At 40.9% G+C, this 24872-nt stretch overlaps 1 long non-coding RNA gene across 1 annotated transcript; it reads right to left on the bottom strand.

Moving 5' to 3' along the window:
* Nucleotides 1-22824: 22824 nt before the first annotated feature.
* LOC133500456 (uncharacterized) lies at nucleotides 22825-23422 on the bottom strand. Its single transcript, XR_009794904.1, has 3 exons — nucleotides 23353-23422; nucleotides 23059-23163; nucleotides 22825-22965 (listed from the first exon to the last, which is right to left on the bottom strand). It is a non-coding gene; the product is annotated as an uncharacterized LOC133500456 (long non-coding RNA).
* Nucleotides 23423-24872: the final 1450 nt, after the last annotated feature.

Below are 24872 nucleotides of genomic sequence, written 5' to 3' on the forward strand. Positions count from 1 at the left end.
CGGAATAAGCCTATTCGTTCCAATGTCGGTTACCAGGGAGTCAGTCCAAACAAGCAGCAAGATCAGTAACGGCAGGCTTACGGGGTAGGTCGGGAGACAGGCGTTGGTCGGTACACGGGAGGTAGACGTCAGGAGTAGGGTAGTGCGGGAACGAGGCATGAGAGGCAACGATCTAGCAGAGTAATAGTCGTCCCCCTGGTCCTATATGTACTGGGTCTTAATCAAAGGTCATGAGGCGCAGGTGTGCACCTTCAGATTAGCTGGCCACGCCCAGCCCTGGCTGGAATCCAGGAGCATGACACTGACAGCTCTTGTGGTGCTTTTGAGATACTGAACCTGCACTAACCCCTACTCAAGGGTGCAACACTGTTGTTGCTCTGCATCACTGACATTGCTCCTTGGATTACTATACTTGTCTGTTGTGGTTCTCTGTATTGTGCAACAAAAATGTATAACAGAGTGAAAAGCTGAAAATTCTTTGAGCGATTAGGAGTATGATGAATTAGAAAATAACAAATATTGTGTAGAAAATGTGTTCTCCTCCATTAAAGTTTAGCAGCCAACATAATGCTGGACAGCTCCATATTGTGTTTGTTTCAATTCACATGTCCAGTCAAGTCAACTATATTTGTATAGTCTTTAATTACAAAGGAGTGTCGAAGGGCTTCACAGGCCCACAGTTGGGACAGATTGACAACATCCCCTAATCTAAACCCCACAACTGGGGAAGAAAAGACTTAAAATAAGATTTTGGGAAAAAAAGAAACTTTTTGAAGGAACCACAGATGGGGAAGATCCCCCTTCCAGTTGACCAGCTGCAATAGATATTGAGTGGCCAAGATTTATTGCATAGTCTGGTGCTGTATAATGTTCATTACCATGGGAAGATGCTGTACAATGTTCATTAAGATGGCATAAGAGTCAATTTAAAGAGGAAAAAGGCCCCACAGAGTAGATTCCTTCGGTCGTTCTGCCTCTGGCCTGGTCGTTCAGAGGAGAATCCACTACGGCAACGACTCTGGGGGAAGTGTTTAAGCTCAGAGCTTGTCCCAGTTGGTCAGTGCAGAATCCATACAGCAACAGCCTCAGATTTATTTGGTCAACGTCTCCTAGCCATCTTTCACCAGGAGATGAGGGGGAAGAGATAAGACAAGTGGCAGTAAAACAGACCCACATGTCACTTTAAACGTGACTTCACATGACGTCACATGACTGAGAAAGCGTAACTGAATTGGCTGCGTATTAGATGTTGAATTTCAGACAGCGAATTGTAGCCAGTTGAATCTCAGGAGACTGAAAATATTGCATTTGAATTTTAAAGGTTGAATTGTTTTATATGGTGAATTTGTTATTCTTGAAAAGTTAAACTGAAATGCAGCTATTGGAATTGTGATCACTTTGGAATAACAATGTGAATTTTACAACAGAAAATTTTCAGTGGCATTTTTAATTCAAATCCTGGAGGCACGTATTTACTTCCATAAAATGAGAGCTACTTTGTATTTCAGTAAACTTTTGACCCATGCCTGACGCATGACTATTTGCACGGCATTTGCGTTCAAACTTCCGACATGTTTTAGTTGTCTGGTTTTATTTGTGAACCAAGGAATACATTTCTTGGGAATGCGTTTTAGGTGTTAATGGCACTACAGTGTCAAAACCATTACACAGTGCCACAAACTCATTTGTGAGAACATCAACAGGACCCACACAAGAAGGAAATGAGGCAATTGTTGATCGTAATAGCTCAGTGTGCCCTATAATTGAAGAAGTAATGTTATGGCTACTATAGTTTCCCTTTTCTGTTAGGGTTAGATTGATGGCAATGGGCCAAGACTTCAAATTCTATCAGGTATTGGTTGGACATAGCAGTGGTATAGGGAAGTACCATTAGTATTACCATTATTATGGAATGGTTAATGTATCAATTAGATGAAACCAAAAGTATCAATTATTGTCTGAAACACTGTGCTAAGAGGTTTTGAAGGGGAATTCATATGAATATTCAGGTCACCCATGATTATTATATTTTCTGTGTGGGTCACCAAGTTAGCAATAAATTCTGAAAATTAATCTAAAAAGACAGAGTAAGGGGCGGGGGCCAGTAGTTAACTACAAGTTAGAATGGCAATAGTGTTGTAGATCACACAACGAGAGCCTCAATGTTACGCCTACAACCCATTAAGTCGGAAGAACTCATTTGGTTTTAACAAAGTTTCATATTCAGATTATAGTCTCTGATAAAACCATTGACTACCAAAGCTTTTGAGAAAAGTGATCTAATATTCACAAGATCAGTTTTCATTAAAGTGGTCTGATTGTTGCTATTTGCCCCAGAGTATTAATTGTAGTAATATTAATCAGATTGAGTTATCTCGAATGGATCAGAATGTGTAGCATGTTCTTCTAATCTACATACTCTGTTTGATGTTAAGAGTCCAGCATTGTGCTAGTTAGCTTTAACCTTACTGACTCCACACCCTTTTCAACAGTCTCGCTAATAAACTGTTTCAGACCTTGCTCTTGTGTGAACTATCATAGAGAGCTCTAATAGTCATCTATGTTTCTAAAAAGAGTGATGGCACCTACCCCATTAGGTTGAAGGCTGTCTGCCCTCAATAAGGCATGGGTCCTCCAGAGCGAAGGCCAATTATCTACAAAACTGCAGTCCCTGTTCGCTACAGAAGCTAGCCAGGCACTGGTTAAGGGAGAAGAATCTGCTCAACCTCTCATCATTGCATTTCACAGGAAAGGGGTCAGAGACAATTGCTTGATGACGAAATATCTTTCTGGTGAGATTACAAGTCCTGGCTATGTTTCTCTTTGTAAATTCTGAATCCCTTATCCTTCGATTCCATTTGAGCTGATGAATAGTTTGTCTTGTTAGCTCCACACTGGTGTCTGGGCCTAATGTGGATCAGATCTGAGACTTGCTTCAATGTCGGGTGCTCTTGCCCCAGCAATATACATTACGGTGGCTAAATTTTTAAAATCAATGTCATGAGTGGGCGGTGAGTGGCTCAGCTGGAAAGCATTGGCCTCACAGTTCTGAGGTCCTGGGTTCAATCCCAGACCCGCCTTTGTGGAGTTTGCATGTTCTCCCCACGTCTGCGTGGGTTTTCTCCAGGAACTCCGGTTTACCCCCACATCCCAAAAACATGCAACATTAATTGGACACTCTAAATTGGTGTGATTGTGAGTGCGGCTGCGATTGGCTGGCAACCAGTTCAAAGTGTACCGCCTCCTGCCCGTTGACAGCTGGGATAAGCTCCAGCCCTCCCGCGACCCTCGTGAGGATAAGCCGGAAAAAAAACTGGATGGATGTTATGAGTGATGGAGTCATCTTTGACTAACGTTACGGAGCCAGTAGACTGAGCAGCAATGGGACTTGCTAAATGAGTGAATCTGTTATGCATTTGAACATGTTTGCTGCGGTTAGCAAGCTGCTCGGGGCTAATGCTAACAGGGCTAACAGGTTGGCTCCAATCTACTCTATTAGGTGTGCCCACCACATCTACATTTATCAAACTATTCTTCTGTAGTTGGCAGACATGTGACAGGGGAAGTGTGCAGGTGGTGCATGGGTCCATACTCATGTTCATTTAGGTGGAGTTTTTGAGATGAAGTCTGTTGACTAACCAAAGAGCATTTTCAGTGTTCAGCGGTTGTGCTGCTGGATCAAGTTGGGAAAGTGGAGCTAATTCGCTATCAAAAATTGAAAGCAGTCTCAAAAAGTAAAAATAACATAAAATTAAAATGTAAAAATATAAGTATGTACGGGGAAAGGCCCTAAGAGTTCGTCTTTCTCACATGCACAGTGTTGAGTGGCTAAATGTGTTATATACTCTGTTATGTACATGAAAACATATAAGGCATACTTTTGGGCAGGGGAAAAAATTTAATAACTTGGCTAAGTCGATTTCAGAAATAGGCCAATGCAGAACTTCAGACTCAAAGCTCTGCGGGACTCCCCAAAAATAAATAAATTGATCCATCCATTTTATGAGCCTCTTATGCTCACAAGGGTCGCAGGAGTACTGGAGCCTATCCCAGCTGTCATCGGGTAGGAGGCGGGGTACACCCTAAACTGGTTGCCTGCCAATTGCAGGGCACATAGAGACAGACAACATTCGCACTCACAATCACACCTAGGGGCAATCTAGAGTCTGCATTTAATGCAAAATAAATAAATAATAAATAAATAAATAAATAAATAAATAAATAAAAGTTCTGCCCAGAAAAATGTTTGCTGCTACCGGAACCAATGTTTCACATAGATATTTATTGTAGACGGACGCAGTTTTGGGCGACTGATGAACAAAAGCAACAGAGTATCTGTAAGTGCATTTTTAACACACCTTTACATGTGCAATGTGCATATAACATGATGTATGATTTAGGTTTTTTTCTTTTTAACAAAAGTGAAAATGCTAGCATGCTAATCATAAAGGCTTACTGCTTCGCAAAGGCTGATTTTCCAGTTTCCCTAACCCTACCAACATATGCTGTTTAAGAATAGAAATTCAACCCTCGTGAATGAGAATAAAATGCATGTTAGTATTAAAAAAAATAGGGGTTTGGCGATTACTTGAGTACTCAACAAACTATAGCATAAGTGATTCAGAAACGATTCAATCTAATATAGTTGAATACAACTAAATCAACAGATTTATACTAATATTACTTGAAATTCAAATAATAATAATGTTGATCCATGAGGGTTAAAAGAAAGCATTGTGAGCTACGACTATGGAGAGCAAAGTACGACTGAAATGAATAACAGCGCCGCTTCAGCCATTTTGATTCTGATAGCGTTGACTGTGTCACTCCCTCGGAGGATAGAGCCCCTGCTGTCCCTTTTCATTTTTTAAGTTCTAGTCTTCTTTTTTACCTTCACTTAATTCACAATGTCAGCCAAGTGTGAAAGAAAAGCAGAGTGAGTGAGTGAGTGAGTGAGTGAGTGAGTGAGAGTGAGTGAGTGAGTGAGTGAGTGAGTGAGTGACATCTCTGGTATTAAGAGGGAACACCACCGATCTTGTTTTAACTTGCTTGAAATTTGGTGGCGGACTGGTGACTCGGCTTGCTTGATATTTTTCCGCGTTAACTTGGAACTTGCTTGAGACTGGAGCGTTATGACTTGAGACTTACTTCTGACTTCCACATAAGTGACTTACTCCTATCTCTGTTAAATCTATCTGAGCTTTATCTGCGTGCAAATTTGCTGGACCTCAACAAAGCCTTGAACCTTGACAGCAAACTGTTATTTGCTGGAAAACCATGATGTCTTGCAGGATTTTTCCAGGAGAGTCACAGGGAAAAATATGATATAATTTATGTTGCACCCCACGCATACCAAATATACTGCATTTCAAGTGATACTGCATGGTTCAGTCTTGTATTTGAGCATGTCTTTGTGTTTGGTCACAGAACACCCCACTGAAGCATTAGCTTTGTGTCCTCCTGAAAGAGGAGGTTGCTACATCAACCCTGCAAAAACAGATTTTGGTGGTGAGAAAATATAGTCACTTGACGCTATTTCCCAAAACACAAAGATGCACTTGTTTATTTACATGTGACTGCTCACATTGGGTGGCACACAAAAATGTAGTGATTAGTGGGATCAGTGCTGATTTTGGGAAATGGCAAAAGAAAGCTCTCTATTATGCTTCTGCTTAACTCACATCGTCCTCCCTCAGTGTGAACCCTTTTCATCTCCTGTGTACACAGACAATTCATGTTACGTCTTTTTACTTTACTTGTTTTTCACAAAATCCTCGTGAAAGGATTTAGATTAGCACAGTTCGCTACCAGATAATTTCAACAGCTGCAACCATGGCAGTGCTGCCGACATCTGAAGCCTCTTGTCTCCTGAGAGACTCGCTGGCTGTTGGTTGAATTTCTGTCGCTTCAGATCAACCCAGCTGGAGAAACACTAAACAGGCACATGTTATTCGCCACAGGCCCCCAAGGAAATTCTGGCTGCACAATACTCAAGCTGCATTTTCACAAAAGTGTTCCATGCAGTGTAACAGAGTGGGAACTGAAAAGGCTCGTGTTTAAGTGAACAAAACTGAAAAAAAAAAAAAACAAAAAAAAACATCTGAATGAAAAGGACAACAAGGCTGTGGTTTGTTGAACTCTTAGTGAAGATTAAAGACATTTAGGTTAAAGTGAGCAACAGAGTTGAGGTCCGTGGTCGACCTTGTTGGGGGGGACAGACTGCATACTAAAATGGGGTGAAGCCCCTCGTCTACAGTCTTATAATAGTGAAAACCTTAACAACCCTACATTATTAGTATGATATCTCCCAGGACCTTGCATTATATTGCATTATGTTTATTTGACATATGAACAAGCTCGCAAAACTGTCTATTGTTTATACCATCTCTCGCATTGAACTGATTTATTTTGTACAACACTGTTTCCAATATACATTACAAAATGGTCTCCAGAGTGGAGGTATTAGATAGTTATTGTTTCTGGACAAAATGTGAAAATTGTTGTCATTGAAAATGTTGTTTTCAGTCTGAGCATGCAAGAATATCTTCCAACTATAAAAACAATGGGGGACCACGATGCACAATGTTGCATTACTTACATCAAATTTGAGCAGGTAGATACAGTATGTCATTGAATACCTTTAAATATGATGGAAGTAGGAGCATTATGGAAGCAGGAACTGCTTGATTTTACCTTGATGTCTGTATAAACAAACTTAAAAAAATGTTGGACAGTACATGGTTGTCCTTATGTAAACACACTGTTAGGATAAAAAGCAAACAATTTCAACAAGGGGTGGGGGATATAGCCTAAAAAAAGAACATTTATTTTTTACAAAAATATGAGATGATTTTCATACACTACAGCCAACCTCATTAGCTATGAACCTTTGTGGGTTACCCATTCTATGGAGGGTATCAATGATGGTCTTCTGGCCAGTTGTCATATTTGCAGTCTTCCCCATATTGAACCCAAAGTTGAAGAGAAGCAATTTAATGGTTTCAGTTTTATGAGATGATTAGTAGATAACACAATTTAAAACTTTATGGCCTGCCAAATTTGGGCTGATTTCTTTTTTAATTTTGTTTTTTGTGGGTTTTATGTGCTGGAAGCCCACATGATGTAAAAATAAGCAAATAAATACTTTAAACTCTCTAAATTGTGGGCCATGAATCTATACTCAAGTAAAGTTTATATTTTGTAATGTAATTAAGGAACCTCTCCATGACTTCCCAATATTTTGGAAAGGGTCTGTAATCCGCACATTGGGCCCAATGACGTTTCCTTTAGGGTCCCATACAGGACTGTCACCAGTTTTGGTGGGGTGGGTTCTGGGCTAGGTGCTGGCACATCTGTGTTTGTTTCAGGTAACCTTCCCTCCCCTCCCCCCATCACTGCTCTCCTGGTCCTCCAGTTTTAGTGCAGGATAAACCCCTCTGTGGGGGAAGGGCAGGGCCGGGCATGTGAGGACTCTCGACTAGGTGTCCTGGCACTCCTACCTGCTCTCTTGCCCACCATCCTTTTCTCCTGCAGATTTTATTGCACCATATACATTCACACATCCTTTGGGGTGCTGGTTGGCTTGGGTGGGGATGACGGTTGTAGGTCATTATTGCCCTGTGACCATCTTACCTCATCCCCACCACACCCTCACAACCTGGTGGTCCAATCAGTGTTAGTATTCATAATATATACTGTATACTATTGCACAATTTGTCACTTTAAAATACTCCATTTGCACAGTTGTCATTGCACTGGTCTATAATGGTGAACCGCGAACGGGTAAGGAGACTCTGTATAAGCTTAACGTAATGTGGGGCGTCACCTGCTCTAAATGCTCAAAGACTCGGCACCTTTGCACAACTGTGGCTGTTATAAAAAATAGTTCCTATTAACTGAATGTCTCTCGTGCTTTGTTCTTGTTAGTGTGTTTGTTCTTTGTTCTGAATGTAGGACCAGGGCAGCACCGACTGCCAAAGACAAATTCCTTGTGTGTTGTTACATACTTGGCCATTAAAGCTGATTCTGATTTAATGCACAACAGCCCACAACATAGTCATGGTGCATGGATAACAGTTGCCAGTCGGAGACCTGGTATCCACAGTAATATGGTGGGTGGTGGGTTTTTACATTTCTGTTGGATTGACTCCTGGGCCCACTTAACATACATGTCATATGGTGTTCATTCACTAATAGGTTCGATAGACACACTATAGTCTTAATTACCTGTGCTGTGATCACTTCCAACACACGTTATGTGTGCACCCCCATCTCCAACTTTTCTGTTCCACAAAATAATTTTCTATCCGCCTCCATTTTCAATAAACCTCATAATAATGTTACAAACTTGAAAACATGCAGAGGGAGTATTTCCCCTGTTGCACAGCATAGCTGTTCCAGCACTTAGCTATTCAGACCCACCAACCATTCTGCAAGGCCATTCAGCTGAATAGGTTTAAAAATATAAAAAAAATATGTCCCTTTTGTCAAAACATGTATCTAAACATAATCCTGAATAACATAACATTTTAAAGGTACAACAAGTTAATTTAATAAAACTAACTGTCAAATCCCATTGCTTGGCGCGTACACGTGAGAATAGCAACAACAGCACTGCACCCTGCAGCTCTCTCAAAGTCTTTTCTCATTATGAATTATACAGGTGAGGCAAAATGACCTCAGTAAAATATATTCATCTTGGAAGCATTTAGCCTTCTGTATTTTGGGTCAAAAGTTTCCAAAATGTTGATAATCCTCTGCTTCTTCAGCATAATGGGTACCACCTGTTTAGAATTGTTCAGGGTGATTAAATCTGCCTTCCACTGGTCTACTTTGTTGTTGTCTGTTTCTTAGAAATAAAAGTTGCCTGTTACTTTTTTTCCAATACGAATTGCCAGAGTGCTTTGAAATGTATGACCAAATTGTTCAATTGGTAACAATGATTCTGCTTTTACAAACTATTTGCTCCCCTCTGCTCGCAGCTATGTTATTATGGTAAGCAATGGATGTAAAAGGGGATCCACTTTGAATAGTCCCACGTCAATCGCTTTATGATTGTGGATGGGGACATTGTCTGGGAAGTGACCAAGTGCCAGTTGGATGAAAATTAGAAATGTGACCCACTATTTCAAAACCATGGACCCCTAACCTTTACTAATTAATCTACTTGCTCAAATTTACCTCAGCAGTAGACAGAACAAAATAGTATCTCTCCTACAACAATTTCAAAATTCATTTTTACAAATGGTATCCCTCTGGTTCCAAAGCCCATGTCCTTACAGATGAGCTAATACCATGCTTTTAATGTTCATACTAATACACAACTAAAACTGTAGTTGTTGTATTAGCTGTAAAAGACGTAGTGACTCTCTAATCCCAGCCAGGCGATGTGTTCTGTTGCTGCTGCAATTCTGCAGTCACTGAATGCAGTTGCGGAACATGAGCCAACATCATTGGCTGCCAAACTGCTTCTGCGCTGTTTGAGTTGGGTGGATATTGATTGTGTGTTTGTCTTTCTAAAATATACACCAGGTTGCAAGCGAGTGTTTCACTGAAATCAGGGTAGAGAGATGGTAACAACGTAGAGGAGGCAAATACACAACGGATAATTGAAATCACAGCAGTAATTCAGAAATGCTTCTTAAAGATGTTTTTTGTCTTCATAACACCGAATTACGTTTCCCCTCAAGTGTGAGAACTAAAACAATTTGAAGTAATGAAGTCAGAAAACACAACAAGCAGAGATAATAGACAAAACAGTGGTGTGGCCACATTATTCACCTGTACCCTCTGCTGCTGTTCAACAACTTCATTACAGAAATAATTTGGCGTGGTTTCACGTACTCATGTAATTCTGCCTCCAATGGTCCACAAATGAAAATGTGCACATCCTGAACTAAAATCATATTGAAGACACACACTAAACATAAAGACACCTTCTTCTTCTGATTATTTTCTTTTCGGCTTGTCCAGTTAGAGGTTGCCACATCATGTCACCTTTTTCCATTTAAACCCAAGGTCCTCCATCTTTCTCTCTTAAAACCAACAGCCCTCATGTCTTCCCTCACAACATCCATCAACCTTCCCTTTGGTCTTCCTCTCGCTCTTTTACCTGGCAGCGCCATCCTCATCACTCTTCTACCAATATACTCACTCTCTCACCACTGGACATATCCAAACCATCAAAGTCTGCTCTCTCGAACTTTGTACCAAAACATCTAACTTTGGCTGTCCCTCTGATGAGCTTATTTCTGACTTTATCCAACCTGGTCACTCCTAGAGAGAACCTTAACATATTCATTTCCGCCACTTCAAGCTCTGCTTCAAGTGTCTTATCTGTAATCATGGCTATTACTATTTTAAAATTTTTGCCCTTCATCCTAGCAGAGACTCTTATGTCACATAACACACCACACAACTTCCACCAGCTTTTCCAACCTGCTTAGACCTGTTTCTTCACGTCCTTACCACACTCACGATTGGACTGTTAACTCCAAGTATTTGAAGTTGTTCACCCTCGCCATGTCTTCTTGTAGCCTCACTCTTCCCCCTGCATCCCTCTCATTCTCACCCACATATATTCTGTCTTGAGCTAATTTTCATTCCTGTCCTTTCCAATGCACGCCTCCACCATTGTAATTGTTCCTCCACCTACTCCCTCCTTTCACTTCAGATCCCAATGTCGTTTGCAAACATCGGGGTCCAAGGGGATTCCAGTGTAACCTCATCCATTACCACTCTAAACAGAAAGGCTCTGAGATTTGATCCTTGATGCCATCTCACTTCCACCTTAAATTCTTCTGTCACACCTATGGTATGCCTCATTACTGTTCTGCTGCCCACAACACGTCCTGTACTCTTGTAACTCTCTGCCACACCAGACCTCTACATACAGTACCAAAGGTCTTCTCTTGGTACTCTGTCATAGGCCATTGATCCAGAGATACACAATATAGCTCCTTCTGACCTTCTCTGTACTTTTTCATTAGTATCTTCAAGGCAAATAATAGATCAGTGGTACTCTTTCTAGGCATGAAACCATACTGTTGTTTGCAAATGCTCTGCTGTACTTACTTCAGGTTAACGGTGCCGGGGGCATTCGTTGTTAACCCGGGCCCTGACCAATCTGGTATGGGATTCTTTAGATGAGTGCTCATATTTGTTTGGTAAAGTTTTACACTGGATGACCTTCCTGACACAGACATCTGCATTTATCCGGGCTTGGGACCGCCCAACAGATTGCACTGGTTTGTGCCCACATAGTGTTGTATTACTAAGCATCAGGACAACTTCTGCATTAATTCTCAGTAATCCCAGTGTGATGTGATTGAGAAGAACATTAAACTAAGCATAATAAAGACAAACTGGTTCTCAGTCTAGGTTGTTGGCTTTGTGTGCATTATTAAGCAAATGAAATGAGTGAAAGGGAAATTATAAATTCTCCTTTATTTAAACATCAACCCCAAACACTTACCATTGAGACATGCTCTATCACTGAGGAATTTCATCCATCCATCCATTTTCTAAGTTGGTTATCCTCGCAAGGGTCGCAGGAGTGCTGGAACCTATCCCAGCTCAGCTATCGGGCAGGAGGTGGGGTACACTAAACTGGTTGCCAGCCAATTGCAGAGCACATAGAGACAAACAACAGTCACACTCACAATCACACTAATGGGCAATTTAGAGTCTCCAATTAATACATGTTTTTGGGATGTGGGAGAAAATGCACACAGGCATGAGGAGAACATGCAAACTCCACATCCCTGATCCCTGGTCCTAAGAACTGTGAGGCGAACTCTCTAACCAGTTCCTTCATCGTGCTGCCCAAGTGGAGGTTTATTCATTAATTAATGTTCCATGTTGCTTATATAGCTCGTGCACGTGACATCATCATTTTCATGGTGCCATATTCCTGGTCAAACAGAGCTCCTCGACATTTTGGGAGACATTGAACTGGAGGAGAATATTTACAATTCCCGACACCTGTTGTGCTGTTGGTTGTCACAAAAAAGAGACTGATACTCACAGAGATCATTCTGTAGCATAGCAGCTGAAAAGACCAGAAAAGATCTATGGATTTCGCCAATTAAAGGTGATGGCTGGTGCCCAACCAAATACACACGCCTGTGTAGCGATCCCTTCATTTCAGGTAGAAATTATTCTTAATCTCAAATTGTGAAGTATTTATAATGCCAAATTAACTCATTTGAGAACAATGAAAAACCCTCTGTTGCAGTTTCTGTAAAACCAGGGGTCATTTATTTAAATATTAGTATTTGTATTGAATACAAGCTGAAACGATTGATGGATTTTGGCAAATGTGGAGCCGAATACGCTTCCGCATTCACTAGCCATCAATCATCTTTTTTTTTTCAATCATAGTTAATGAATGCAAGTTTGTGTAAAATCGGGGGTCATTTATTTAAATATTGGTATTTGTATTGAATACCATCTGAAAAGATCGATGGATTTCGGCATAGGTTAACGTGCAGCCGAGTACGCTTCCACGTTCATGAGACGTCTCCCCATTGAGAACAGATCCAGCAATTTAGTATTTATATGCGTCCAGACTTTTATACGCTTTCAAACTTTTCTGTGTAAATCTCGACAACTTACTCACCAGATACATGCGTATATCCAGTTGTCCAAGACAAGCGGAAGCAAATAAACAGTCCAATTTGTTGTTGGTGTAAATATTGACTTCTGCATTAAACATGGGTCCTCTATGCCAAGTATCTAATTTTTCCATGTACCTTCTTTTATTATCACCTTCTAAATGTTTAATGGTATCTGACAAAACTTTGGGCATCGTGCTGTAAGACATATTTTAATTTAATCTCAACGGATTTAGCATTGAACAATTGCTTTGTTTGACCGGTAATATGGCCAGTTATGTGATGTGCATGAACTCTAGTCTTACTAGCATCGCAGGAGTACTGTAACCTATCCTAGGTATCTTCGGCCGAGAGCTGGGATACATCCTGAACTGGTTGCCAGCCAATTTTAGGCCAATTTAGAGCCTTCAATTAACCTGTCATCCTTGTCTTTGGGATGTGAGAGGAAACCGTAGTACCTTGATAAAACACAAGCAAACACTGGGAGACCATGATAACTCCATTAAGCGAGGCTGGATTTCAACTTGTTTCCTCGGAACTGTTTGGCAGATGGGCTAACCAGTCATTCACCATTCCACCTATTGGTGGTTTACTTTAATGTTATTCATTGGAATATAGATAGCATTTATATAGTTGACTCCTTTATAGTGGCAGAGTAAAACATCAGGGAAACGGGGGAATGTCGCTGTGATTGAATGTTCCTATTTCAAGGGGAACACAATGATGTGTTTGTTTCACTAGCATTGCCTATAGGGCATATTTTTTCTTGCTTGATTCAACTCATGATTTGATAAAATACTGTATCAACATCATTTGCAATGATTGATCTCTAGCTATCATTAACATTCAAATGAGCTATTGCACAATAAATGGAGCGTGAAACAAACATCAAGTGAAGAGTGATGAATGTGAATGTTGAATGACACTCAGTTGAGTGCCGACCATGGCTGAGGCAAACAACTGTAATTTTCCACCTTGTACAACTCAGTAGATAACTGCTTAGCTAAAAAATGTTGGGCTTTTTAAGAGAAATCATGCAGGATAAGGTGACAGAAAGGAACCCGGTGAAAAAAACGGAATAGGAAATAGAAAAATGGCAAATGTGTAAATCTGCTAAAAATTAACCATGTTGTTAGTGTTGTTGCTAGAATAGTTAATTTAATCAGCGTAAGAGCAATAAACCACAGACTGTTGCACTTTTGGGGGAAAATTAGACAGAAGATGATGAGTGAGAAAGTATAGGTATTTGTTTGAAAAGAAAGTGCAAAAAGACACCACAAAAATAAATAAATAAAACTACCTGAAAAACCTACTTAAGCACAGTAATGAAGAACAATTCCCACTTCTGGGTGGTCCTGTCCACCATTGTGAGGATGTGGGTGAAACCCAGATTAGGCAAAAGGTGGCCCGACAGATCCAGACCCACATGGTTTAAACACCTTTCTGGCATGACAAATGATGAAAAGAAGCTCTTGGCCTGCTGGCACATAACGCAACAACAGTCCCAATTCTCTTGTGCTCATATGCTGTTTTGCATTAAATTATGACATAATTTCATGATCTTTGTTATAGAGCCAAATCAAAAACAACCGGAGGGATTTTTCCATCGTGCTGGCTCCCTTGAGCATCATTTAAAGGGCTCGAACACACATACATGCACCTAGTTACCAGTGGACAAGTTGATTTACAGTGTTTGAACAAGAGTTTCTTCTTTTATGGAAAGCTTAAACAAACTATTTGGAGCCAGTGGATCATTAGGATTTACATTACCACATTTGCTGGAACACATTTTCTCTCTTTTACACCAGCAGCATTCTCAAAATTGGACATTTGATCAGACACACAATGTAAACAAAGGAAACTTTGTGTGCATTAACTTAATAAATTAAAATGAATAACCATCGACTGGTTTATTTTGCTTTGTTAGCAGGATTACAGACATTAAACACAAGAAAACTGAAACTGTAGATGACATGTACAGAGGAATAACTCGATTGACCTTTGGTGAATTTTTACTTTAGAGAGAATTTGGTTTACCTTTTTATTAATTTTGTTTTCTGTGGAAATTTTCCACAATGTTACCATCTTCAAAAAGAAGCACAATTTAGAGTACAATTTATTTTGTTGTCAGAGCAAACTATGCCTACACAACAAACAAATGATCAGCAATCAACCAATCAGCAAGTCCCACCTGCTCACAATTTACACACATGCACACGTGTATAGGTTGAAGGGAAAACAATCATCATGCAATAAAGACATAGGGTCGTAAGACCTCCCTACCTGAAAATCTAACACTTTTCTCCAATTAAATGTTCGAATTAGTTGGAGTGTGACAGCATGTCAGCTAAAGCGTTGTCTAATTCCTTTTTATTGCACCTCCCAATGTTGCAGGATGTCTTTCAGAAATGAGGCAAAACCACTTGGAGGTTATGGCTGAAGAAAACAAAATATTGTGCCAAAAGAAGGGAAAGGCTCCTTCTCAATGGTACTTTAGAATAGAATAGAATAGAATAGAATAGAATAGAATAGAGCTGTCTTGCCACTGTCAGAGGAGCAATGACTATCAATTGGACATCTCCTAATTTGCAGCGTTAAGCTAAACAAAAAAGTAGACACACTTAAATATTGTAATATCTTTCATTAGATTCACCATAGATGTGAAGAGGTTGCAAGACTCTAGTTATTGGTTCTTACCATGGTAGGCCAGATGCATTTCACTGCTTGAGGGTAGAAGACTCGTGATTCTAGACTTTGATGTCCTGTGGCGTTTTTCAGAGGGTAGGCAGGAGAAATGTGAGTGTCCGGACCGAGATGGGTTTTTTATGATTTCCCTGGCTTTTCTGGTTAATCTGACAGTGGTGTCTTTGACCATGGGTAAATTACCCGCAATCACCTTATGTCCTGCTTTCAGTATAAAATTTTTGGAGAAATAACATCATCCTCATTCTCCTCCTGTAAAGGCACGGTGCCCACACCAAAAGTATGGTATACTCATCAATCTTAAAGGAACTGCTGGGCAGCTGATTGGCCTTGGTAGGAGTGTTCATTCAATTCATTATCTGAGCTGCTTATCCTCACAAGGGTCGCAGGAGCGCTGCAGCCTATCCCAGCTGTCATCGAGCAGGAGCCGGGGTACACCCTGAACTGGTTGCCAGCCAATCATAAGGCACATAAAAATGGACAACAGTTGCACTCACGAACACACCTACGGGCAACTTAGAGTCTCCAACTAATGCAGGTTTTTGGGATGTGGGAGGAAACTGGAGTTCCTGGAGAAAATCTCCACAGGCATCGGGAGAACATGCAAACTCCACACAAACGGGGCCAGGATTTGAACCCTGGACCTTAGAACTATGAGACAGATGGTCTAAACAGTTGCTAACCTCTAACCGTGCTGGCTTTTCAAAAATATTTTGTTATAAGATACTGTACTTGAGAGTATATCCATTCAGCCATCCATTTTCCGAGCCTCTTATCCCCACTAGTGTTGCAGGTGTAATGCACCTATCCTAGGAGACTTTGGGACGAGAAGCAAGGTAAACCTTGAACTGGTCGCCACCCAATTGTAGGGCACATATAAACTAAGGTGGATTTACTCGTGTAGCATTTTGGATGAATTGTACTTATGAAAATAGATTTAATTAACCACACTTTTTATTTTTACTTGAATATCTATGTGAAGAATTGATACTTTTACTCGATTACAATGATACATGTGGTGTTCACGACTTTCATATATCAATCAATGGAAGCCCGATCTATTTTTAGACTTCATCATTGACTTCCGAATAGGGCGCATTGTGGCCAATCCAACGTAATCACGAGTGTCATTTGACTCCAGTTCACCCATCAAACTGAAGTCACAGGACTGCAGTCAAACCCTTCGTGCCCTAAATGTTAATTTCTTTGTTTTTAAATGCTTTTAATCATGCAATGCACATTGAGTTACCTTGTGTATGAAATGCTCTGTATAAATAAATTGGCTTTGCTTTGCTTATTGACCAAATTTGAGTTAATTAGAAACATGGAAGTATATCTGTGCCATCATTCAGTGTTAGAAATTTGAATTCAAACTCCGATGACACTGATATACTTCCATATTAGAAGCACAGAGGGAGACGTTCAAATGAATTTGAATGAGCTTTTCCATTTATGTTCCATGTTTTATTTATTTTTTCATGTCAACAGAATCAACACCGATGATGTGTGCGCTAGTCAGGAGCAATATAAAGACCTGCTGTTCTGATTAAGTTCCTGTTATGGAGCCTTTCATTATTGATTTTAATTCTTCTCACTTTTCATTTTTCTTAAACTGCATATCACTTCTCAGCAGGTCTCCCCCTTTGCTTGTGCTGCTTAGTCTCTCTCCCTCAACCGTTCACTGTCAATTCTTAACTAAATGAAGTAGTAAGTTTTCTGCATTCTATATTCTACAATCCTAAATCGCTCACTTATGTGGACTAATGCTGGCAAAACTGGCTGTACTTTATTGTGATTATATTTTTATCACAAACTCATGAAAACAGGCTGGTTACATTAGACCGGTCAAATGTCAATGTAATGGGATATTTCAATTTTCTCTTGCAGTACAGGTACTCACTTCTTACAACCCCAAAAACACACAGTATCTTAGGTTAATTAAAGTGTCTAAATTGCCCACTGACATGAACTATTGCTGACAAATATTGGCTGAACTTTATTGTGGTTATATTTTGCCAATACCAATATGTTTACCCCCTTCTTCTTTTTCTTTCGGCTTGTCCCGTGAGGGGTCGCCACAGCGTGTTATCTTTTTCCATATCTCGTGCATCTCTCTAACACCCACTGTCCTCATGTCCTCCCTCACAACATCCATCAACCTTTTCTTTGGTCTTCCTCTCACTCTTTTGCCTGGCAGCTCCATCCTCATTGCCCTTCCACCTATATACTCAGTCTGTCGCCTCTGAACATGTCCAAATCATCGAAGTCTGCTCTCTCTCACCTTGTCTCCAAATTATCCAACTTTGGCTGTCCTTCTGATGTGCTCATTTCTAATCCTATGCAACCTGTTCACACCAAGCGAGAACCTCAGCATCCTCATTTCTGCTACCTCAAGTTGTGCTTCCTGTTGTTTCTTCAGAGCCACCGTCTCTAATCCGTACATTGTGGCCGGCCTCACCACTGTTTTTTAAACTTTGCCCTTCATCCTAGCAGAGACTCTTCTGTCACATCTTCATTGCTCTCCTTTCCAGTGCATTTTTCCATCTTTCTAATTGTTCCTCCACCTGCTCACTGCTTTCACTGCATTTCACAATATCATCTGCGAACATCATAGTCCAAGGGGATTCCAGTCTAAACTCGTCTGTCAGCCTATCCATTACTACCGCAAACAGGAAGGGGCTCAGCGCGGAACCCTGATGCAGTCCCACCTCCACCTTAAATTCTGCTGACACACCAACGGCACATCTCACTGCTTTTCTGCTGCCCTCACACATGTCCTGTACTATTCTAACATATTTCTCTGCCACACCAGACTTGTGCATACAGCACCACAGTTCCTCTATTGGTACTCTGTCATAGGCTTTCTCTAGTTATGCAAAGACACAAAGTAACTCCTTCTGACCTTCTCTGTACTTTTCCACTAGCATCCTCAAGGCAAATAATGCATCTGTGGTACGCTTTCTAGGCATAAAACAATACTGTTGCTTGCAGATTCTTGCTTCTGTCCTGAGTCTAGCCTACTACTACTACTTTTCCCATAACTTCATTGTGTGGCTCATCAACTTTTTCCTCGATAATTCCCAGAGTTCTAAACATCACCTTTGTTCTTAAAAATGGGAACTACTACACTTTTCCTCCATTTTTCAGGCATGTTTTTCCCCACTAGCATTCTATTGAACAGGTTTGTCAAAAACTCTACAGCCACCTCACCAAATTGCTTTCATGCCTCCACTGGTATCTCATCAGGTCCAACTGCCTTTCCATTTTTCATTCTATTCAGTGCCTTTCTAACTTCTCTCTTACTAATCAAAGCCACATCCCGATCATTCACACTTGCCTCTTCTACTCTACCTTCTCTCCCATTTTATTCATTCATCAACTTCTCAAAATATTCTTTCCATCTATTTAGCACACTTCTGGCACCAGTCAACACATTTCCATCTCTATCCTTAATCACCCTTACCTGCTGCACATCCTTCCCATCTCTATCCCTCTGTCTGGCCAACCTGTAGAGTTCAAGTATCTTGGGGTCTTGTTCACGAGTGAGGGAAGAATGGAGCGGGAGATCGACAGACGGATCGGTGGACCGTCTGCAGTGATGTGGACTCTGTAACGGTCCGTTGTGGTGAAGAGGGAGCTACTGTAAGTCGAAAGGCGAAACTCTCAATTTACCAGTCGATCTACGTTCCTACCCTCACCTATGGGCATGAGCTGTGGTCGTGACCGAAAGAACAAGATCCCCGATACAAGCGACCCTCTGCAGGGTGTCCGGGCTCTCCCTTAGAGATAGGGTGAGAAGCTCGGTCATCTGGGAGTGGCTCAGTGTCGAGCCGCTACTCCTTGAGAGTAGTCAGATGAGGTGGCTGGGGCATCTGATTCGGATGCCTCCTGGACGCCTCCCTGGACGCCTACCTGGTGAGGTGTTCCGGGCATGTCCCACCAGAAAGAGACCCCGTGGACGACCCAGGACACGCTGGAGAGACTATGTCTCTCGGCTGGCTTGGGAATGCCTCGGGATCCCTCCGGAAGAGCTGGAAGAAGGGGCTGGGGAAAGGGAAGTCTGGGTATCCCTACTGAAGCAACTTCCCCCGTGACCCGACCCAGAAAAGCGGTAAATAATGGATGGATTGATGGATACAAATATATGTAAATTGTGCAGGCAATATAACAGTGTTGCTTTTATTTTAAAAAATGTTACATTTTTTACTTCCGTGGGGACGCACATGTGACCCCGTGAGCCATGAGTATAGGTAAACAGCCAAAAGTGATGCCAGCTTGGTTACCCTCAAGATGAATGAGGAAAGATAAATGTCCTGTTTCAGCAAGACAAGGACTGCCTAGTACGTCTTTGCAGAAGTCAAAGGCTACATGACCAAACGTGAAGATAAATTCAGAAATCTATCTGATAAAGCATGTACAAGGGAGTCTGATTCGTTGCTAACTAAACTGTGAAGCCAACAAGCTTTTTTTTTTTTTTTTTAACAAAATGTTGCACTCAGAGATGCAGCTGTTTTCTCACAGGAATCTTCTTTTCTTTATTGCCAAAAACAATCATTTCAGTTTTGTTGTGGTTTAATAACTGCAGTCGTCACTTGTCATTTCTCACAAAGTTACCCAAAAAAGTAGAGCGTTTTCTCACTGAGAGTTGATTTAAGCAGTGTATATTGGACTGTGTTGTCCTGATATACATGGAGAAAATGGGAGGATTTTAAAACGTGGCACTCTCCCGGCACACTGTAACGAGGCGGGTTGAGGATTTTATCATCATGGGGTTTTTTTTTTGGAGCTGTGCTTTGTCTGCTCCCTCACCTTTGGCTCGTTTGCCATAGGTGACCCTGCCAGGGGCATCAAGCCCCAGACAACTTTGATCCGAGGATCATTGAGACACACAAATTCCTCCACCACGATAATATGACAGTTCAAGGATGGGCAAAAATAGTCAGTACCTCTAATATTAAAACCTTAAAATAATAAAACATTAATGATGAGTGACAATGGCATTAATATGTGAACATTCTCAATAACGTGCTGAAACATTGTCTCAACTTTGTCAACAAGTGATTATGCCAACGGTGGCGCAGCTGTAAAGCTTTGGCCTCACAGTTCTGAGGACCCGGGTTCAATCCCAGCCCCGCCTGTGTGGAGTTTGCATGTTCTCCAAATGCCTGTGTGGGTTTTCTCCGGGCACTCCGGTTTCCTCCCACATACAAAATTAATTGGACACTCTAAATTGCCCCTAGGTGTGATTGTGAGTGCCACTGTTATCTGTCTCCATGTGTGCTGCAATTGGCTGGCAACCAGTTCAGGGTATCACCTGCCCGTTGACAGCTGGTATAGGCCCCAGCACCCCCGCAACCCTTGTGAGGATAAGCGACTAAGAAAATGGCTGGATGGATGAATGATGATGCCAAGGTCTGTTTCTCTGAACAAAGGTATTGGGGCATAGCTGGAGTATATTGCTTTGAATGTATTATATCCCTTTAGATTCAGATAATTATCAGTGTTCTTTGTTTAGACTGGGCCTCCTTTTTCAATAAATATTGTAAAATTTTATTTTTAGGCATACTATTCTAATCTTAACAGATTTAAAAAGTAAAAGGATTCATTCTTTCATATTACTTGAAAAGAGCACTCAGGAAATAAACAGAATTGTTAAGATTTGCTTAAATCTTGCCTGATATCCTCAAACATGATGTTGATTTGAACTCGAAGTTCCTGTGCGCATTAAAGTTTTCTCTAGATTCTTGGTTGGTTTCTGAATTCTATGATTTTGGGGGATTTTAAGTCATCACTGTGCCATTCTCGTGGTTGGGGTATGAATTAGGTAAAATGTTACTGTATTTTATCTGTTTATCTGAATTTGTTGTATATTAGTTGGGATATGACTGAGATAAAGCCTTTTCTGGAGGTACTTGTTTGTCTATTGGATGGAGCTTTTGTGGTGGATGGATGGTGCAAAGAAAGCGTATTTGAGCCAAAGCTGGACTGAGTAGATGGATTGATTACAGATAACTTAGAACACAAAGAATTTGGACTGAGCTGGAACATATGAGTCTGGTGTTGGCTCCCAGAAAAGCCAACTCCACTCTCATATTTTGGCGAAAGAACTAAGGCTGGGCAGGGATAAGGGTCATTTGATAATTTTTTAGCTCTTTCCATACTCAGTCAAGGCTTGCTATATCTCCAACACTTGCTTTCTGTCACACACACTCAGACATGCTATGACTCTTTTCATGCTAAGTCAGTTACGCATCCAGCTCTACGGGGACTTTGGCTGGATTATATAACCGATTATACAGCGAGGAAGACAGTTCAGTCACAGGAATCCCAGAAAACAACTTTGGTTGGCTGAATGGATAAATAAATAAATAAATAAATTGTGTGGTTGTAAGAGACAAAGAAGGGAATATGAAAACTCAGATGGTGGAACTGGAAACCTTTATGAGAATAAATTACTTTTTTGTTCAATAAAAGTATTCTCAATTGAACACATTTTGGCCCCACCTAATGAACAAATCATGTCCAATGTTAACTTATGGTTGATGAAAGCATAGCAAATCCACATCAATTCGATGTGTTGACTGAACCATTTTCATCACAAATCTATTCTGGATAATGTAGAAGAATAAATGTCCTTGCAGAGGTTTTGTAGTGGAGGCTGAAAGCCAAAAGAAACATTAGCATCAATGAATATTTAATCACCTATCAAGATTGCGAGTGGCTGCCAGCAACAAATGAGAATCATCTGCACCTTAGGCTTCAGGGGTTTACTAGGAGTGCACCTGTTTATATGCTTTATATATCTTTCATTATCATTTATTCGGAGGTGCAATAGCCCTCTCTGAAATTTGGTTAGGTTTATATAGACTATTTCAGTTATCACTATCAACATGCATGCAGAATTTCCAAATCCTATCCCAGTTACAAACACTTAAGTTCATTTTCTAGAACACTTGTAATAACAGTTTTGGAATAATGAAGTCCTATAAAACAGCACAAAATTTATCATGCATCTGAATATTTCTAGACATTTTCTGCATATTGCTACAAGTCAATGTTGTACCTGAACAATTTCAATGAATGACAGTTCATGAAGTGGTTCATCACTCATCCTGTTTTTGTTTTAATTTCTTCATTTAAAAAAAGACCATTCAAGCAACTTGTTTTTCCTTATGTTTTTGAAATTATAACCACTCAACTAGCTACTTGCTAGTTACTTGGGCTACTTGTGTGAACTGAAAAGATGACAACAATGGGAAAATGAAATTCCAGAATTTTAATTTTAATTTCCAGCATCATGGATTCATTCATATTCTGTACTGCTTATCCTCACTAGGGCCACATTCCTTCTGGAGCCTATCCAGCTATATCCAGGCGATCACCTGGAACTGGTTGCCAGCTTTCACAGGGCACATATAAACAAGCAACCATTTGCAGTCACATTCACAGTATTAGCAATTTCAAGTTTTCAATGAACCTACCATGCCTGTTTTTGGTTGTGGGAGATAATCGGAGTACCCGAAGGAAGGCAACTCAGGCACAGGGAGACCATGCAAACTCCCCTCCATGAGGCTGGATTTAAACCCAGGTCCTCAGAACAGTAAGGCAAACAGGCTAACCAGTTGACCACTGTGCTGCTATCAGTGACCTATAAAGAAAAAAAGAAAAGAACTGAACTTAGAATTTTGAACTAGTTTGTGCTCCTAGTAAATAGAAGTGAGCTATTACAGACAGGACTTACAGAGGTGCAGGGAAGTGCTGACTCATCATTAAGCCCTCATATTCCTTTCAAACTTTTGCCATGTTGCAGTGACCTTGAACGGTGCGGCATGGAGCCAGTAAATGGCTGAGGAAAACAAGAGCAGCGTGTGAGATACCCTCCTCCCTGTTTTACAGCCGTCCTTCTTCCCAACTCCTAGTGATCTCCAAAATCTAGGAACACTCCATGTACACGTGTACATAAAGCACACACACTACAGCTGTCGACCCAGCTAAGTGTCTGACATAACAAGTCTCTGAGATCACACATACTTACCTCCCTCTGCTGCTAATTTCATCTCCAACCGTCACCACTTAACACACCTCTTGTAACATTCTGCTTTCTCTCTCATCAATAGTGTAGCTGGCTTTGATGCTGCTCTTTGTGACACCCCTAGAACTAAGGGTGTGGTGCATCCAGTATTTACATGATGTTTTCCTATATTGTTCATTGGTCTTTCTTTCTTTAACTCAAAAAATGTGAAACCCATTGTCAGTCTCTTTAGCAACATATAATTAGAAAAACAGTGGTGGCACATGTGGGGTGGTGGGTTGCATTGGTTGTCTGCGACCCTTACCGGGTGGTCAGTTGCAGGGGATAGCAGACCACCCTAGGTCACTCGGTGTGGGACATGTCATGTCCACTGAGTTGCTCTCAGCTGGAGCCGTGAGCCCGATTCTGCTCTTCAATTAAATTGGGTGGGGTCCTCATCCTCCACGGTGCAGGCACACCAATTACAGGATGCTTCTGTCAGTCTTTGTGCATGTAAAATGCTGTCAATTCCTTTGCATGTATCCGCAGGCATGGACACCCGGGACTCTTTCACTTGATCTGGGTCACTCACTTATTGCGTAGACATACAAATACCTCATGTATATGCAAATTGCTTGTGTCCCCCCTCACCTCTACTTGCATCCTATAGACTTTTATAATTCACTTACAATCCCACCACACTTCAGTTGTACAGCCAGGTTCACGACCCTTGTCCTACATGCATCTTCTCCTGTGCTTGTCCAGTCCTATTGTGTCCTTTCCTTCCCTCACAGGGTGTAGCAGTATAGCCGCATGCAACACTCATGTTTAATGTTTCATTGTTGTGAATATATAGCGATTTACTTTTCTCGTCCCGTCTACACTTAGTGCTTTGTCTCTCTTCCCTCGAGAAACTTTATTCTGCTCAAGTGATCAACTTTGATTCTTAAATTACTTGAACTTAAATTATAATACCAAACTAGAATCCACAGCAGAATCTTAAAATTCCACAGACACAGTAAAACTGTTTCAACATAAAAGGGATACAGATCCTCCATTCTGCTTGACCTAGCAACCGAACAGGACAATAAATAAATACATTTTAAAAAATGTAAATACCCTCCACAATTCCAATTATATAATGAGGTTCCCAAGATGGCTTAAAAGCTCCTTGGTTGAAGGGCACTGGTGGTGGATGAGATTTTTCCAGAGTTCCTGGATGTTGTGGGGCTCTCTTGGTTGACGCGCCGTTGCGATACCTCATGACCACCAGCGATGGTGCCTCTGAATTGGCAGACCATTTCAGTTGAATTTTCACAAAGAGTGGTACATCTACTTACGCAATTAATTAGTTCCAGAAGTCGTTTTGTAACGTGAACTTTTCACAAGTAGAAGCACTTTTTTATTTGTAAATAGCCTAATCCGTTCCCCCTTGACCCTCAATAAATAAGCATTCAAATTACATCATGCCATCCATCCATCCATCCATTTTCTGAGCCATGCATCCTCACAACGCTCACGGGAGTGCTGGAGCATACCCCAGC

Source organism: Syngnathoides biaculeatus, chromosome 5 (assembly GCF_019802595.1).
Source record: "Syngnathoides biaculeatus isolate LvHL_M chromosome 5, ASM1980259v1, whole genome shotgun sequence".
In the NCBI taxonomy this organism is placed as follows: Eukaryota; Metazoa; Chordata; class Actinopteri; order Syngnathiformes; family Syngnathidae; genus Syngnathoides; species Syngnathoides biaculeatus.